The sequence below is a fragment of the Somniosus microcephalus genome, chromosome 23 (genome assembly GCF_052327205.1).
Source record: "Somniosus microcephalus isolate GS21.2 chromosome 23, FLI_Smic_1.0, whole genome shotgun sequence".
Taxonomy (NCBI): Eukaryota; Metazoa; Chordata; class Chondrichthyes; order Squaliformes; family Somniosidae; genus Somniosus; species Somniosus microcephalus.
The window spans coordinates 63,784,156-63,798,870 of NC_141009.1; the positions used below are offsets into that span (position 1 = coordinate 63,784,156).

General features: G+C 58.6%; 1 protein-coding gene across 1 annotated transcript in view; it reads left to right on the forward strand.

The window, feature by feature from the left end:
• Window positions 1–14,715, forward strand: part of edf1 (endothelial differentiation-related factor 1) — a 48,511-nt gene that overhangs the window by 27,450 nt on the left and 6,346 nt on the right. The gene's annotated exons all lie outside the window — the stretch shown is intronic.

The window sequence follows — 14,715 nt, forward strand, 5'->3', positions numbered from 1 at the left end:
TCTGGGTTTGTTCTGTGGGGGGTGTCTGAGTCTGTTGGTGGGGGGTGTCTGAGTCTGTTGGTGGGGGGTGTCTGGGTCTGTTGGTGGGGGGTGTCTGGGTCTGTTGTGGTGGGGGTGTCTGGGTCTGTTTTGTTGGTGGACTTGTCTGGGTCTGTTGGGGGGTGCCTGGGTTTGTTCTGTTGGGGGGGGTGTCTGGGTCTGCTGGTGGGGTTGTCTGGGTTTGTTGTGTTGGGGTTGTCTGGGTCTGTTCTGTTGGTGGGTGTCTGGGTCTGTTGGTGGGGGTGTCTCCGTCTGTTGGGGGTGTCTGGGTCTGTTCTGTTGGTGGGGGTATCTGGGTCTGTTCTGTTGTTGGGGGTGTCTGGGTCTGTTCTGTTGGTGGGGAGAGTCTAGGTCTGTTCTGTTGGTGGGGTGTCTGGGTCTGTTCTGTTGGTGGGGGGTGTCTGGGTCAGTTGGTGGGGGTGTCTGGGTTTCTTCTGTGGGGGGTGTCTGGGTCAGTTGGTGGGGGTGTCTGGGTTTGTTCTGTGGTGGGTGTGTCTGGGTCTGCTAGTGGGTGTGTCTGGGTTTGTTCTGTTGGTGGGTGGTGTGGGGGTCTGGTCTGGTGGTGGGGTTGTCGGGGTCTGTTCTGTTGGTGGGGGTGTCTGGCTCTGTTCTGTTGGGGGTGTCTGGGTCTGTTCTGTTGGTGGGGGTGTCTGCGTCTGTTCTGTTGGGGAGTGGGAGTCTGTTCTGTTGGTGGGGGTGTCGGCTTCTGTTGGTGGTGTCCGGGTCTATTGGGGCGGGGTCTGGGTCTGTTCTGTTGGTGGGCTTGTCTGGGTCTGTTGGTGGGGGGTGTCTGGGTCTATTCTGTTGGTGGGGGTATCTGGGTCTGTTCTGTTGGTGGGGGTGTCTGGGTTAGTTCTGTTGGTGGGGGTGTCTGGGTCTATTCTGTTGGTGGGGGTGTCTGGGTCTGTTCTGTTGGTGGGGGTGTCTGGGTCTGGTCTGTTGGTGGGGGGTGTCAGGGTCTGTTGGTGGGGGGGGTGTCTGAGTCTGTTGGTGGGGGGAGTCTAGGTCTGTTCTGTTGGGCGGTATCTGGGTCTGTTCTGTTGGTGGGGGTGTCTGGGTCAGTTGGGGGTGTCTGATTTTGTTCTGTGTGGGGTGTCTGGGTCTGTTGGTGGGGGGTGTCTGGGTCTGTTCTGTTGGTTCGTGTGTCTGGGTCTGTTCTGTTGGGGGTGTCTGGGTCTGTTCTGTTGGGGTGTCTGGGTTCTGTTGGGATTGTCTGGGTCTGTTCTGTTGGTGGGTGTCTGGGTCTGTTGGTGGGGGGTGTCTGCGTCTGTTGGGGGTGTCTGGGTCTGTTCTGTTGGTGGGGGTGTCTGGGTCTGTTCTGTTGGGGAGTGGGGGTTTGTTCTGTTGGTGGGGGTGTCAGCTTCTGTTGGTGGTGTCAGGGTCTATTGCGGCGCGGTCTGGGTCTGTTCTGTTGGGCTTGTCTGGGTCTGTTGGGGGGGTTGTCTGGGTCTATTCTGTTGGTGGGGGTGTCTGGGTCTGTTCTGTTGGTGGTGGTGTCTGGGTCTGTTCTGTTGGTGGGGGGTGTCTGGGTCTGTTGGTGAGGGGTGTCTGGGTCAGTTGGTGGGGGTGTCTGGGTCAGTTGCTGGGGGTGTCTGGGTTTGTTCTGTGGGGGGTGTCTGGGTCAGTTGGTGGGGGTGTCTGGGTTTGTTCTGTGGGGGGTGTCTGGGTTTGTTCTGTGGGGGGTGTCTGAGTCTGTTGGTGGGGGTTGTCTGGGTCTGTTTGCGGGGTTGTCTGGGTCTGTTGGGGGGTGTCTGGGTCTGTTGGTGGGGGGTGTCTGGGTCTGTTGGTGGGGGGTGTCTGGGTCTGTTGTGGTGGGGGTGTCTGGGTCTGTTTTGTTGGTGGACTTGTCTGGGTCTGTTGGGGGGTGCCTGGGTTTGTTCTGTTGGGGGGGGTGTCTGGGTCTGCTGGTGGGGTTGTCTGGGTTTGTTGTGTTGGGGTTGTCTGGGTCTGTTCTGTTGGTGGGTGTCTGGGTCTGTTGGTGGGGGTGTCTCCGTCTGTTGGGGGTGTCTGGGTCTGTTCTGTTGGTGGGGGTGTCTGCGTCTGTTCTGTTGGGGAGTGGGAGTCTGTTCTGTTGGTGGGGGTGTCGGCTTCTGTTGGTGGTGTCCGGGTCTATTGGGGCGGGGTCTGGGTCTGTTCTGTTGGTGGGCTTGTCTGGGTCTGTTGGTGGGGGGTGTCTGGGTCTATTCTGTTGGTGGGGGTGTCTGGGTTAGTTCTGTTGGTGGGGGTGTCTGGGTCTATTCTGTTGGTGGGGGTGTCTGGGTCTGTTCTGTTGGTGGGGAGAGTCTAGGTCTGTTCTGTTGGTGGGGTGTCTGGGTCTGTTCGGGTCTGTTCTGTTGGTGGGGGGTGTCTGGGTCAGTTGGTGGGGGTGTCTGGGTTTCTTCTGTGGGGGGTGTCTGGGTCTGTTGGTGGGTGTGTCTGGGTCTGCTAGTGGGTGTGTCTGGGTTTGTTCTGTTGGTGGGTGGTGTGGGGGTCTGGTCTGGTGGTGGGGTTGTCGGGGTCTGTTCTGTTTGTGGGGGTATCAGGGTCTGTTCTGTTGGTGGGGGTGTCTGGCTCTGTTCTGTTGGGGGTGTCTGGGTCTGTTCTGTTGGTGGGGGTGTCTGCGTCTGTTCTGTTGGGGAGTGGAGTCTGTTCTGTTGGTGGGGGTGTCGGCTTCTGTTGGTGGAGTCCGGGTCTATTGGGGCGGGGTCTGGGTCTGTTCTGTTGGTGGGCTTGTCTGGGTCTGTTGGTGGGGGGTGTCTGGGTCTATTCTGTTGGTGGGGGTATCTGGGTCTGTTCTGTTGGTGGGGGTGTCTGGGTTAGTTCTGTTGGTGGGGGTGTCTGGGTCTATTCTGTTGGGGGTGTCTGGGTCTGTTCTGTTGGTGGGGGGTGTCAGGGTCTGTTGGTGGGGGGAGTCTAGGTCTGTTCTGTTGGGGGGTATCTGGGTCTGTTCTGTTGGTGGGGGTGTCTGGGTCCGTTGGTGGGGGGTGTCTGGGTCAGTTGGTGGGGGTGTCTGGGTCTGTTCTGTTGGTGGGGTGTCTGGGTCTGTTCTGTTGGTGGGGGGTGTCTGGGTCAGTTGGTGGGGGTGTCTGGGTTTCTTCTGTGGGGGGTGTCTGGGTTTGTTCTGTGGTGGGTGTCTGGGTCTGTTGGTGGGTGTGTCTGGGTCTGCTAGTGGGTGTGTCTGGGTTTGTTCTGTTGGGTGGTGTGGGGGTCTGGTCTGGTGGTGGGGTTGTCGGGGTCTGTTCTGTTTGTGGGGGTATCAGGGTCTGTTCTGTTGGTGGGGGTGTCGGGGTCTGTTCTGTTGGTGGGGGTGTTTGGGTCTGGTCTGATGGGGGTGGTGTAGGGGCCTGGTCTGGTGGCGGGGGTGTCTGGCTCTGTTCTGTTGGTGGGGGTGTCTGGCTCTGTTCTGTTGGGGGTGTCTGGGTCTGGTCTGTTGGGGGGTGTCAGGGTCTGTTGGTGGGGGGGGTGTCTGGGTCTGTTGGTGGGGGGAGTCTAGGTCTGTTCTGTTGGGGGGTATCTGGGTCTGTTCTGTTGGTGGGGGGTGTCTGGGTCCGTTGGTGGGGGTGTTTGGGTTTGTTCTGTGGGGGGGGGTCTGGGTCTGTTGGTGGGGGGGGTCTGTTCTGTTGGTTGGTGTGTCTGGGTCTGTTCTGTTGGTGGGGGTGTCTTGGTCTGTTCTGTTGGTGGGGGTGTCTGGGTCTGTTCTGTTGGTGGTGTCTGGGTTTGTTCTGTTGGGGTGTGTCTGGGTCTGTTGGTGGGGGGTGTCTGCGTCTGTTGGGGGTGTCTGCGTCTGTTCTGTTGTGGAGTGGGGGTTTGTTCTGTTGGTGGGGGTGTCGGCTTCTGTTGGTGGTGGTGTCAGGGTCTATTGCGGCGGGCTCTGGGTCTGTTCTGTTGGTGGGCTTGTTTGGGTCTGTTGCGGGGGGGGGGTTGTCTGGGTCTGTTCTGTTTCGGGGGGGGAGTTGTCTGGGTCTGTTCTGTTGGTGGGGGTGTCTGGGTCTGTTCTGTTGGTGGGGGTGCCTGGGTCTGTTCTGTTGGGGGTGTCTGGGTCTGTTCGGGTCTGTTCTGTTGGTGGGGGGTGTCTGGGTCTGTTGGGGGGTGTCTGGGTCTGTTGGGGTGTCTGGGTCTGTTGGGGGGTGTCTGGGTCTGTTGGGGGTGTGTGTCTGGGTCTGTTGGGGGTGTGTGTCTGGGTCTGTTGGGGGGGTGTGTCTGGGTCTGTTGGGGGGGTGTGTCTGGGTCTGTTGGGGGGGTGTGTCTGGGTCTGTTGGGGGGGTGTGTCTGGGTCTGTTGGGGGGGTGTGTCTGGGTCTGTTGGGGGGGTGTGTCCGGGTCTGTTGGGGGGGTGTGTCCGGGTCTGTTGGGGGGGTGTGTCTGGGTCTGTTGGGGGTGTGTGTCTGGGTCTGTTGGGGGGGTGTGTCTGGGTCTGTTGGGGGGGTGTGTCTGGGTCTGTTGGGGGGGGGTGTCTGGGTCTGTTGGGGGGGGTGTGTCTGGGTCTGTTGGGGGGGTGTGTCTGGGTCTGTTGGGGGGGGGTGTGTCTGGGTCTGTTGGGGGGGGTGTGTCTGGGTCTGTTGGGGGGGTGTGTCTGGGTCTGTTGGGGGGATGTGTCTGGGTCTGTTTGGGGGGGGTGTCTGGGTCTGTTTGGGGGGGTGTCTGGGTCTGTTTGGGGGGGGTGTCTGGGTCTGTTGGGGGGGCGGTGTCTGGGTCTGTTGGGGGGGTGTGTCTGGGTCTGTTGGGGGGGGTGTGTCTGGGTCTGTTGGGGGGGTGTGTCTGGGTCTGTTGGGGGGGTGTGTCTGGGTCTGTTGGGCGGTGTCTGGCTCTGTTCTGTTGGGGGTGTCTGGGTCTGTTCTGTTGGTGGGGGTGTCTGCGTCTGTTCTGTTGGGGAGTGGGAGTCTGTTCTGTTGGTGGGGGTGTCGGCTTCTGTTGGTGGTGTCAGGGTCTATTGGGGCGGGGTCTGGGTCTGTTCTGTTGGTGGGCTTGTCTGGGTCTGTTGGTGGGGGGTGTCTGGGTCTATTCTGTTGGTGGGGGTGTCTGGGTCTGTTCTGTTGGTGGGGGTGTCTGGGTTAGTTCTGTTGGTGGGGGTGTCTGGGTCTATTCTGTTGGGGGTGTCTGGGTCTGTTCTGTTGGTGGGGAGAGTCTAGGTCTGTTCTGTTGGTGGGGTGTCTGGGTTTGTTCTGTGGTGGGTGTCTGGGTCTGTTGGTGGGTGTGTCTGGGTCTGCTAGTGGGTGTGTCTGGGTTTGTTCTGTTGGTGGGCGGTGTAGCGGTCTGGTCTGGTGGCGGGGGTGTCTGGCTCTGTTCTGTTGGTGGGGGTGTCTGGCTCTGTTCTGTTGGGGGTGTCTGGGTCTGTTCTGTTGGTGGGGGTGTCTGGGTGTGGTCTGTTGGTGGGGGGTGTCAGGGTCTGTTGGTGGGGGTGGTGTCTGGGTCTGTTGGTGGGGGGAGTCTAGGTCTGTTCTGTTGGGGGGTATCTGGGTCTGTTCTGTTGGTGGGGGTGTCTGGGTCTGTTCGGGTCTGTTCTGTTGGTGGGTGTCTGGGTCCATTGGTGGGGGGTGTCTGGGTTTGTTCTGTGGGGGGGGTCTGGGTCTGTTGGGGGGTGTCTGGGTCTGTTCTGTTGGGTGGTGTGTCTGGGTCTGTTCTGTTGGTGGGTGTCTGGGTCCATTGGTGGGGGGTGTCTGGGTTTGTTCTGTGGGGGGGGTCTGGGTCTGTTGGGGGGTGTCTGGGTCTGTTCTGTTGGGTGGTGTGTCTGGGTCTGTTCTGTTGGTGGGTGTCTGGGTCTGTTGGTGGGGGTGTCTCCGTCTGTTGGGGGTGTCTGCGTCTGTTCTGTTGGTGGGGGTGTCTGCGTCTGTTCTGTTGGGGAGTGGGAGTCTGTTCTGTTGGTGGGGGTGTCGGCTTCTGTTGGTGGTGTCCGGGTCTATTGGGGCGGGGTCTGGGTCTGTTCTGTTGGTGGGCTTGTCTGGGTCTGTTGGTGGGGGGTGTCTGGGTCTATTCTGTTGGTGGGGGTATCTGGGTCTGTTCTGTTGGTGGGGGTGTCTGGGTTAGTTCTGTTGGTGGGGGTGTCTGGGTCTATTCTGTTGGTGGGGGTGTCTGGGTCTGTTCTGTTGGTGGGGAGAGTCTAGGTCTGTTCTGTTGGTGGGGTGTCTGGGTCTGTTCGGGTCTGTTCTGTTGGTGGGGGTGTCTGGGTCAGTTGGTGGGGGTGTCTGGGTTTCTTCTGTGGAGGGTGTCTGGGTCAGTTGGTGGGGGTGTCTGGGTTTGTTCTGTGGTGGGTGTCTGGGTCTGTTGGTGGGTGTGTCTGGGTCTGCTAGTGGGTGTGTCTGGGTCCGTTGGTGGGGGGTGTCTGGGTCAGTTGGTGGGGGTGTCTGGGTCTGTTCTGTTGGGGTGTCTGGGTCTGTTCTGTTGGTGGGGGGTGTCTGGGTCAGTTGGTGGGGGTGTCTGGGTTTCTTCTGTGGGGGGTGTCTGGGTTTGTTCTGTGGTGGGTGTCTGGGTCTGCTAGTGGGTGTGTCTGGGTTTGTTCTGTTGGGTGGTGTGGGGGTCTGGTCTGGTGGTGGGGTTGTCGGGGTCTGTTCTGTTTGTGGGGGTATCAAGGTCTGTTCTGTTGGTGGGGGTGTCGGGGTCTGTTCTGTTGGTGGGGGTGTTTGGGTCTGGTCTGATGGGGGTGGTGTAGGGGCCTGGTCTGGTGGCGGGCGTGTCTGGCTCTGTTCTGTTGGTGGGGGTGTCTGGCTCTGTTCTGTTGGGGGTGTCTGGGTCTGTTCTGTTGGTGGGGGTGTCTGGGTCTGGTCTGTTGGTGGGGGGTGTCAGGGTCTGTTGGTGGGGGGGGTGTCTGGGTCTGTTGGTGGGGGGAGTCTAGGTCTGTTCTGTTGGGGGGTATCTGGGTCTGTTCTGTTGGTGGGGGTGTCTGGGTTTGTTCTGTGGGGGGGGGTCTGGGTCTGTTGGTGGGGGGTGTCTGGGTCTGTTCTGTTGGTGGGGGTGTCTTCGTCTGTTCTGTTGGTGGGGGTGTCTGGGTCTGTTCTGTTGGTGGTGTCTGGGTTTGTTCTGTTGGGGGTGTCTGCGTCTGTTCTGTTGGGGAGTGGGGGTTTGTTCTGTTGGTGGGGGTGTCGGCTTCTGTTGGTGGTGGTGTCAGGGTCTATTGCGGCGGGCTCTGGGTCTGTTCTGTTGGTGGGCTTGTCTGGGTCTGTTGCGGGGGGGGGGTTGTCTGGGTCTGTTCTGTTTCGGGGGGGGAGTTGTCTGGGTCTGTTCTGTTGGTGGGGGTGTCTGGGTCTGTTCTGTTGGTGGGGGTGCCTGGGTCTATTCTGTTCGGGTCTGTTCTGTTGGTGGGGGGTGTCTGGGTCTGTTGGGGGGTGTCTGGGTCTGTTGGGTGTCTGGGTCTGTTGGGTGTCTGGGTCTGTTGGGGGGTGTCTGGGTCTGTTGGGTGTCTGGGTCTGTTGGGGGGTGTCTGGGTCTGTTGGGGGGTGTGTCTGGGTCTGTTGGGGGGGTGTGTCTGGGTCTCTTGGGGGGGTGTGTCTGGGTCTGTTGTGGGTGTGTGTCTGGGTCTGTTGGGGGGGTGTGTCTGGGTCTGTTGGGGGGGTGTGTCTGGGTCTGTTGGGGGCGGTGTCTGGGTCTGTTGGGGGGGGGTGTCTGGGTCTGTTGGGGGGGGGGTGTCTGGGTCTGTTGGGGGGGGTGTCTGGGTCTGTTTGGGGGGGGTGTCTGCGTCTGTTGGGGGGGGTGTCTCCGTCTGTTGGGGGTGTCTGGGTCTGTTCTGTTGGTGGGGGTGTCTGCGTCTGTTCTGTTGGGGAGTGGGAGTCTGTTCTGTTGGTGGGGGTGTCGGCTTCTGTTGGTGGTGTCAGGGTCTATTGGGGCGGGGTCTGGGTCTGTTCTGTTGGTGGGCTTGTCTGGGTCTGTTGGTGGGGGGTGTCTGGGTCTATTCTGTTGGTGGGGGTGTCTGGGTCTGTTCTGTTGGTGGGGGTGTCTGGGTTAGTTCTGTTGGTGGGGGTGTCTGGGTCTATTCTGTTGGTGGGGGTGTCTGGGTCTGTTCTGTTGGTGGGGAGAGTCTAGGTCTGTTCTGTTGGTGGGGTGTCTGGGTTTGTTCTGTGGTGGGTGTCTGGGTCTGTTGGTGGGTGTGTCTGGGTCTGCTAGTGGGTGTGTCTGGGTTTGTTCTGTTGGTGGGCGGTGTAGCGGTCTGGTCTGGTGGCGGGGGTGTCTGGCTCTGTTCTGTTGGTGGGGGTGTCTGGCTCTGTTCTGTTGGGGGTGTCTGGGTCTGTTCTGTTGGTGGGGGTGTCTGGGTCTGGTCTGTTGGTGGGGGGTGTCAGGGTCTGTTGGTGGGGGGGTGTCTGGGTCTGTTGGGGGGAGTCTAGGTCTGTTCTGTTGGGGGGTATCTGGGTCTGTTCTGTTGGTGGGGGTGTCTGGGTCTGTTCGGGTCTGTTCTGTTGGTGGGGGTGTCTGGGTCCGTTGGTGGGGGGTGTCTGGGTTTGTTTTGTGGGGGGGGGTCTGGGTCTGTTGGTGGGGGGTGTCTGGGTCTGTTCTGTTGGTTGGTGTGTCTGGGTCTGTTCTGTTGGTGGGGGTGTCTTGGTCTGTTCTGTTGGTGGGGGTGTCTGGGTCTGTTCTGTTGGTGTCTGGGTTTGTTCTGTTGGGGTGTGTCTGGGTCTGTTGGTGGGGGGTGTCTGCGTCTGTTCTGTTGGGGAGTGGGGGTTTGTTCTGTTGGTGGGGGTGTCGGCTTCTGTTGGTGGTGGTGTCAGGGTCTATTGCGGCGGGCTCTGGGTCTGTTCTGTTGGGCTTGTCTGGGTCTGTTGCGGGGGGGTTGTCTGGGTCTGTTCTGTTTCGGGGGGGAGTTGTCTGGGTCTGTTCTGTTGGTGGGGGTGTCTGGGTCTGTTCTGTTGGTGGGGGTGTCTGGGTCTGTTCTGTTGGGGGTGTCTGGGTCTGTTCGGGTCTGTTCTGTTGGTGGGGGGTGTCTGGGTCTGTTCGGGTCTGTTCTGTTGGTGGGGGCTGTCTGGGTCTGTTGGGGGGTGTCTGGGTCTGTTGGGGGGTGTCTGGGTCTGTTGGGGGGGGGTGTGTCTGGGTCTGTTGGGGGGGGTGTGTCTGGGTCTGTTGGGGGGGTGTGTCTGGGTCTGTTGGGGGGGGTGTCTGGGTCTGTTGGGGGGGTGTCTCCGTCTGTTGGGAGTGTCTGGGTCTGTTCTGTTGGTGGGGGTGTCTGCGTCTGTTCTGTTGGGGAGTGGGAGTCTGTTCTGTTGGTGGGGGTGTCGGCTTCTGTTGGTGGTGTCAGGGTCTATTGGGGCGGGGTCTGTTCTGTTGGTGGGCTTGTCTGGGTCTGTTGGTGGGGGGTGTCTGGGTCTATTCTGTTGGTGGGGGTGTCTGGGTCTGTTCTGTTGGTGGGGGCGTCTGGGTTAGTTCTGTTGGTGGGGGTGTCTGGGTCTATTCTGTTGGTGGGGGTGTCTGGGTCTGTTCTGTTGGTGGGGAGAGTCTAGGTCTGTTCTGTTGGTGGGGTGTCTGGGTCTGTTGGTGGGTGTGTCTGGGTCTGCTAGTGGGTGTGTCTGGGTTTGTTCTGTTGGTGGGTGGTGTGGGGGTCTGGTCTGGTGGTGGGGTTGTCGGGGTCTGTTCTGTTTGTGGGGGTATCAGGGTCTGTTCTGTTGGTGGGGGTGTCGGGGTCTGTTCTGTTGGGGGTGTTTGGGTCTGGTCTGATGGTGGTGTAGGGGTCTGGTCTGGTGGCGGGGGTGTCTGGCTCTGTTCTGTTGGGGGTGTCTGGCTCTGTTCTGTTGGGGGTGTCTGGGTCTGTTCTGTTGGTGGGGGTGTCTGGGTCTGGTCTGTTGGTGGGGGGTGTCTGGGTCTGGTCTGTTGGTGGGGGGTGTCAGGGTCTGGGTCTGTTGGTGGGGGGAGTCTAGGTCTGTTCTGTTGGGGGGTATCTGGGTCTGTTCTGTTGGTGGGGGTGTCTGGGTCTGTTCGGGTCTGTTCTGTTGGTGGGGGTGTCTGGGTCCGTTGGTGGGGGGTGTCTGGGTCAGTTGCTGGGGGTGTCTGGGTTTGTTCTGTGGGGGGGGTCTGGGTCTGTTCTGTTGGTTGGTGTGTCTGGGTCTGTTCTGTTGGTGGGGGTGTCTTGGTCTGTTCTGTTGGTGGGGGTGTCTGGGTCTGTTCTGTTGGTGTCTGGGTTTGTTCTGTTGGGGTGTGTCTGGGTCTGTTGGGGGGTGTCTGCGTCTGTTCTGTTGGGGAGTGGGGGTTTGTTCTGTTGGTGGTGGTGTCAGGGTCTATTGCGGCGGGCTCTGGGTCTGTTCTGTTGGTGGGCTTGTCTGGGTCTGTTGCGGGGGGGGGTTGTCTGGGTCTGTTCTGTTTCAGGGGGGGAGTTGTCTGGGTCTGTTCTGTTGGTGGGGGTGTCTGGGTCTGTTCTGTTGGTGGGGGTGCCTGGGTCTGTTCTGTTGGGGGTGTCTGGGTCTGTTCTGTTGGTGGGGGGTGTCTGGGTCTGTTGGGGGGTGTCTGGGTCTGTTGGGGGGTGTCTGGGTCTGTTGGGGGGGTGTGTCTGGGTCTGTTGGGGGGGTGTCTGGGTCTGTTGGTGGGGGGTGTCTGGGTCTGTTGGGGGGTGTCTGGGTCTGTTGGTGGGGGGTGTCTGGGTCTGTTGGTGGGGGGTGTCTGGGTCTGTTGGTGGGGGGTGTCTGGGTCTGTTGGGGGGTGTCTGGGTCTGTTGGTGGGGGGTGTCTGGGTCTATTTTGGTGGGGGGTGTCTGGGTCTATTCTGTTGGTGGGGTGTGTCTGGCTCTATTCTGTTGGTGGGGGGTGTCTGGGTCTATTCTGTTGGTGGGGGGTGTCTGGGTCTATTCTGTTGGGGGGTGTCTGGGTCTATTCTGTTGGGGTGTCTGGGTTTGTTCTGGTGGTGGGGGTGTCTGGGTCTGTGGTGGGGGTGTCTGGGTCTGTTGGTGGGGGGTGTCTGGGTCTGTTGGTGGGGGGTGTCTGGGTCTGTTGGTGGGGGGTGTCTGGGTCTGTTGGTGGGGAGTGTCTGGGTCTGTTGGTGGGGGGTGTCTGGGTCTGTTGGTGGGGGGTGTCTGGGTCTGTTGGTGGGGGGTGTCTGGGTCTGTTGGTGGGGGGTGTCTGGGTCTGTTGGTGGGGGGTGTCTGGGTCTGTTGGTGGGGGGTGTCTGGGTCTGTTGGTGGGGGGTGTCTGGGTCTGTTGGTGGGGGGTGTCTGGGTCTGTTGGTGGGGGGTGTCTGGGTCTGTTGGTGGGGGGTGTCTGGGTCTGTTGGGGGGTGTCTGGGTCTGTTGGTGGGGGGTGTCTGGGTCTGTTGGTGGGGGGTGTCTGGGTCTGTTGGTGGGGGTGTCTGGGTCTGTTGGTGGGGGGTGTCTGGGTCTGTTGGTGGGGGGTGTCTGGGTCTGTTGGTGGGGGGTGTCTGGGTCTGTTGGTGGGGGGTGTCTGGGTCTGTTGGTGGGGGGTGTCTGGGTCTGTTGGTGGGGGGTGTCTGGGTCTGTTGGTGGGGGGTGTCTGGGTCTGTTGGTGGGGGGTGTCTGGGTCTGTTGGTGGGGGGTGTCTGGGTCTGTTGGTGGGGGGTGTCTGGGTCTGTTGGGGGGTGTCTGGGTCTGTTGGTGGGGGGTGTCTGGGTCTGTTGGTGGGGGGTTTGTTCTGTTGGGGGGTGTCTGGGTCTGTTCTGTTGGTGGGGGGTGTCTGGGATTGTTCTGTGGGGAGTGTCTGGGTCAGTTGGTGGGGGTGTCTGGGTTTGTTCTGTGGGGGGTGTCTGGGTCTGTTGGTGGGTGTGTCTGGGTCTGCTGGTGGGTGTGTCTGGGTTTGTTCTGTTGGTGGGTGGTGTATGGGTCTGGTCTGGTGGTGGGGTTGTTGGGGTCTGTTCTGTTGGTGGGGGTGTCTGGGTCTGGTCTGATGGGGGTGGTGCAGGGGTCTGGTCTGGTGGTGGTGTCTGGCTCTGTTCTGTTTGTGGGGTTTCTGGATCTGTTCTGTTGGGGATGTCTGGGTCTGTTCTGTTGGTGGGGGTGTCTGGGTCTGGTCTGTTGGTGCCTGAGTCTGGTGGGGGGTGTCAGGGTCTGTTCTGTTGGTGGGGGGGTGTCTGGGTCTGTTGGTGGGGGTTGTCTGGGTCTGTTGGTGGGATGTCTGGGTCTGTTCTGTTGGTGGGGGTGTCTGGGTCTGTTCTGTTGGTGGGGTGTCTGGGCCTGTTCGGGTCTGTTCTGTTGGTGGGGGGTGTCTGGGTTTGTTCTGTGGGGGGTGTCTGGGTCAGTTGGTGGGGGTGTCTGGGTTTGTTCTGTGGGGGGTGTCTGGGTCTGTTGGTGGGTGTGTCTGGGTCTGCTGGTGGGTGTGTCTGGGTTTGTTCTGTTGGTGGGTGGTGTGGGGGTCTGGTCTGGTGGTGGGGGTGTCTAGCTCTGTTCTGTTGGTGGGGGTGTCTGGGTCTGTTCTGTTGGGGATGTCTGGGTCTGTTCTGTTGGTGGGGGGGTCTGGTCTGTTGGTGGTGCCTGAGTCTGGTGGGGGGTGTCAGGGTCTGTTGGTGGGTGTGTCCGGGTCTGTTCTGTTGGTGGGGGGGTGTCTGGGTCTGTTGGTGGGGGGTGTCTGGGTCTGTTGGTGGGGGTTGTCTGGGTCTGTTGGTGGGGTGTCTGGGTCTGTTCTGTGGGTGCTGGTGTCTGGGTATGTTCTGTGGGTGGGGCTGTCTGGGTCTGTTCTGTGGGTGGGGGTGTCGGGGTCTGTTCTGTTGGTGGGGGTGTCGGTGTCTGTTCTTTTGGTGGGGCTGTCTGTGTCTGTTGGTGGAGGTGTCGGGGTCAGTTCTGTTGGGGGTGTCGGGGTCTGTTCTGTTGGTGGGGTCGCTCTCTGTTGGGGTGTCGGGGTCTGTGTCTGTTAGTGGTGTCTGGGTCTGATGTGGTGGGGGTGTCGGGGTCTGGTCTGGTGGTGGGGGTGTCGGGGTCTGTTCTGTTGGTGGGGGTGTCGGGGTCTGTTCTTTTGGTGGGGTCTCTCTGTTGGGGTCTGTCTGGTGTCTGGGTCTGATCTGTTGGTGGTGGGGTTCTCGGGGTCTGTTCTGTTGGTGTGGGTGTCGGGGTCTGTTCTGTTGGTGGTGCCTGGGTCTGATCTGTTGGTGGGGGTGTCGGGGTCTGGTCTGGTGGTGCGGGTGTCGGGGTCTGTTGTGGTGGTGGTGGGGGTGTCGGGGTCTGGTCTGGTGGTGGGGGTGTCGGGGTCTGGTCTGGTGGTGGGGGTGTCGGGGTCTGTTCTGTTGGGGTCTGTTCTGTTGGTGGGGGGTGTCTGCGTCTGTTCTGTTTGAAGGGATTATTACTAGTCCGAGCCCCTTTAGGGTTACCCCAGATCAGATGTATTCCCCAGACGTTCACTTTCAACTAAAATTTGAGGTAGCCGAATCCTAACGACGCTTAATTGGGTCTAAAGGTCTGGACCATCTCTCCCTAAAGGAAAGGAACAACCTGAAGATGTTACCATCCTCTAGATGGCACTTTTAATTAGTTTAGCTAGACTGTAACCTTCCGGATATTGTGAGGGTCCGGAAAACTCCCCCAGAACCCTGCAACTCCTCACCAAAGAGTGTACAGAGATTGAGTTTGCGAGTTTGATACAGAAGTACTATGTGAGACAATTCTAAAAATATATAGATTTATTAAAGAACCAACATGTAATTGCAGTAGGTGTTTCAATCGCTACATTAACAGTTCCAAATACAAAAAGCTTACAATTCTATTATCAGAGATCCTTATTCTCAAATCTTAACTTCTCTAGTTTTACAGTTCTCAGTTTATTCCAGGATATCCACCAAAATCAAATACAATACCTTGATCCCCAAGATACAAAGAGTTGAAGACTTACAGAGCTTGCCTCTGAAGTCGAGAATTGCTTTGCCCCTTTACAGTGAATCTATCATCCCATTTGAAAGTTCAATTTTTATACCCTTTTGCAGTGGTATTTCCTTTGAAATGTTCTGCTGATGTAAGCTAATTATCTCTAGTCTGTTTCTGCTGACCCCTGATGTTTTTACAGTTAGATCAGCTTGAAGCATTAAGAATTATGTTTCTCCCCTTTAGGTGTTCGAAGCTTATAAAAAACGATGTAACCAGCAGGTGCATCTATTTGATGTCATTCTTAGCAAAGTCTTCCGTTTGTGTCTTTTTTTTACAACGTGTAAATTAAAAACACCTCAACCGGGTGGACCATTGTCTTCTAAGTTACCTCAGCTGGTTGTAACACAGACTCGTGTCTCCTGTGTTTCATTTGATGTCATTTTTACGAACGCATATGTTTCTTAATCTTGTATTTCTTTCCGAAGTGTTGGTTTAAGACACCTTAACAGGGTGTACCATTGTGTTCTTTCCAAGCTGTAGACTTCAGGAACCTTTAACCTTCTGTTTCAACAAGGCTATTGATTTCAGTGTCAACAGCCTGAATGCTGTTTACAGCTTTTCATAGTTAGGTTTTTAGATTTTCAAGCCCAGTTTGTCATGTTACAAAGGCCAGAATTATTTCATAGAATGGTGTATTATTCTGAATATGGCTTATTCCTTCACATGTTGGTGGGGGTCTCTAGCTCTGTTCTGTTGGTGGGGGTGTCTGGCTCTGTTCTGTTGGTGGGGGTGTCGGGGCCTGTTCCGTGGCGGGGGTGTCGAGCTCTGTTCTGTTGGTGGGGGTGTCGGGGTCTGTTCTGTTGGTGGGGGTGTCGGGGTCTGTTCTGTTGGTGGGGGTGTCGGGGTCTGTTTTGGTGGGGGTGTCGGGGTCTGTTCCGTGGCGGGGGTGTCGAGCTCTGTTCTGTTGGTGGGGGTGTCGGGGTCTGTTCTGTT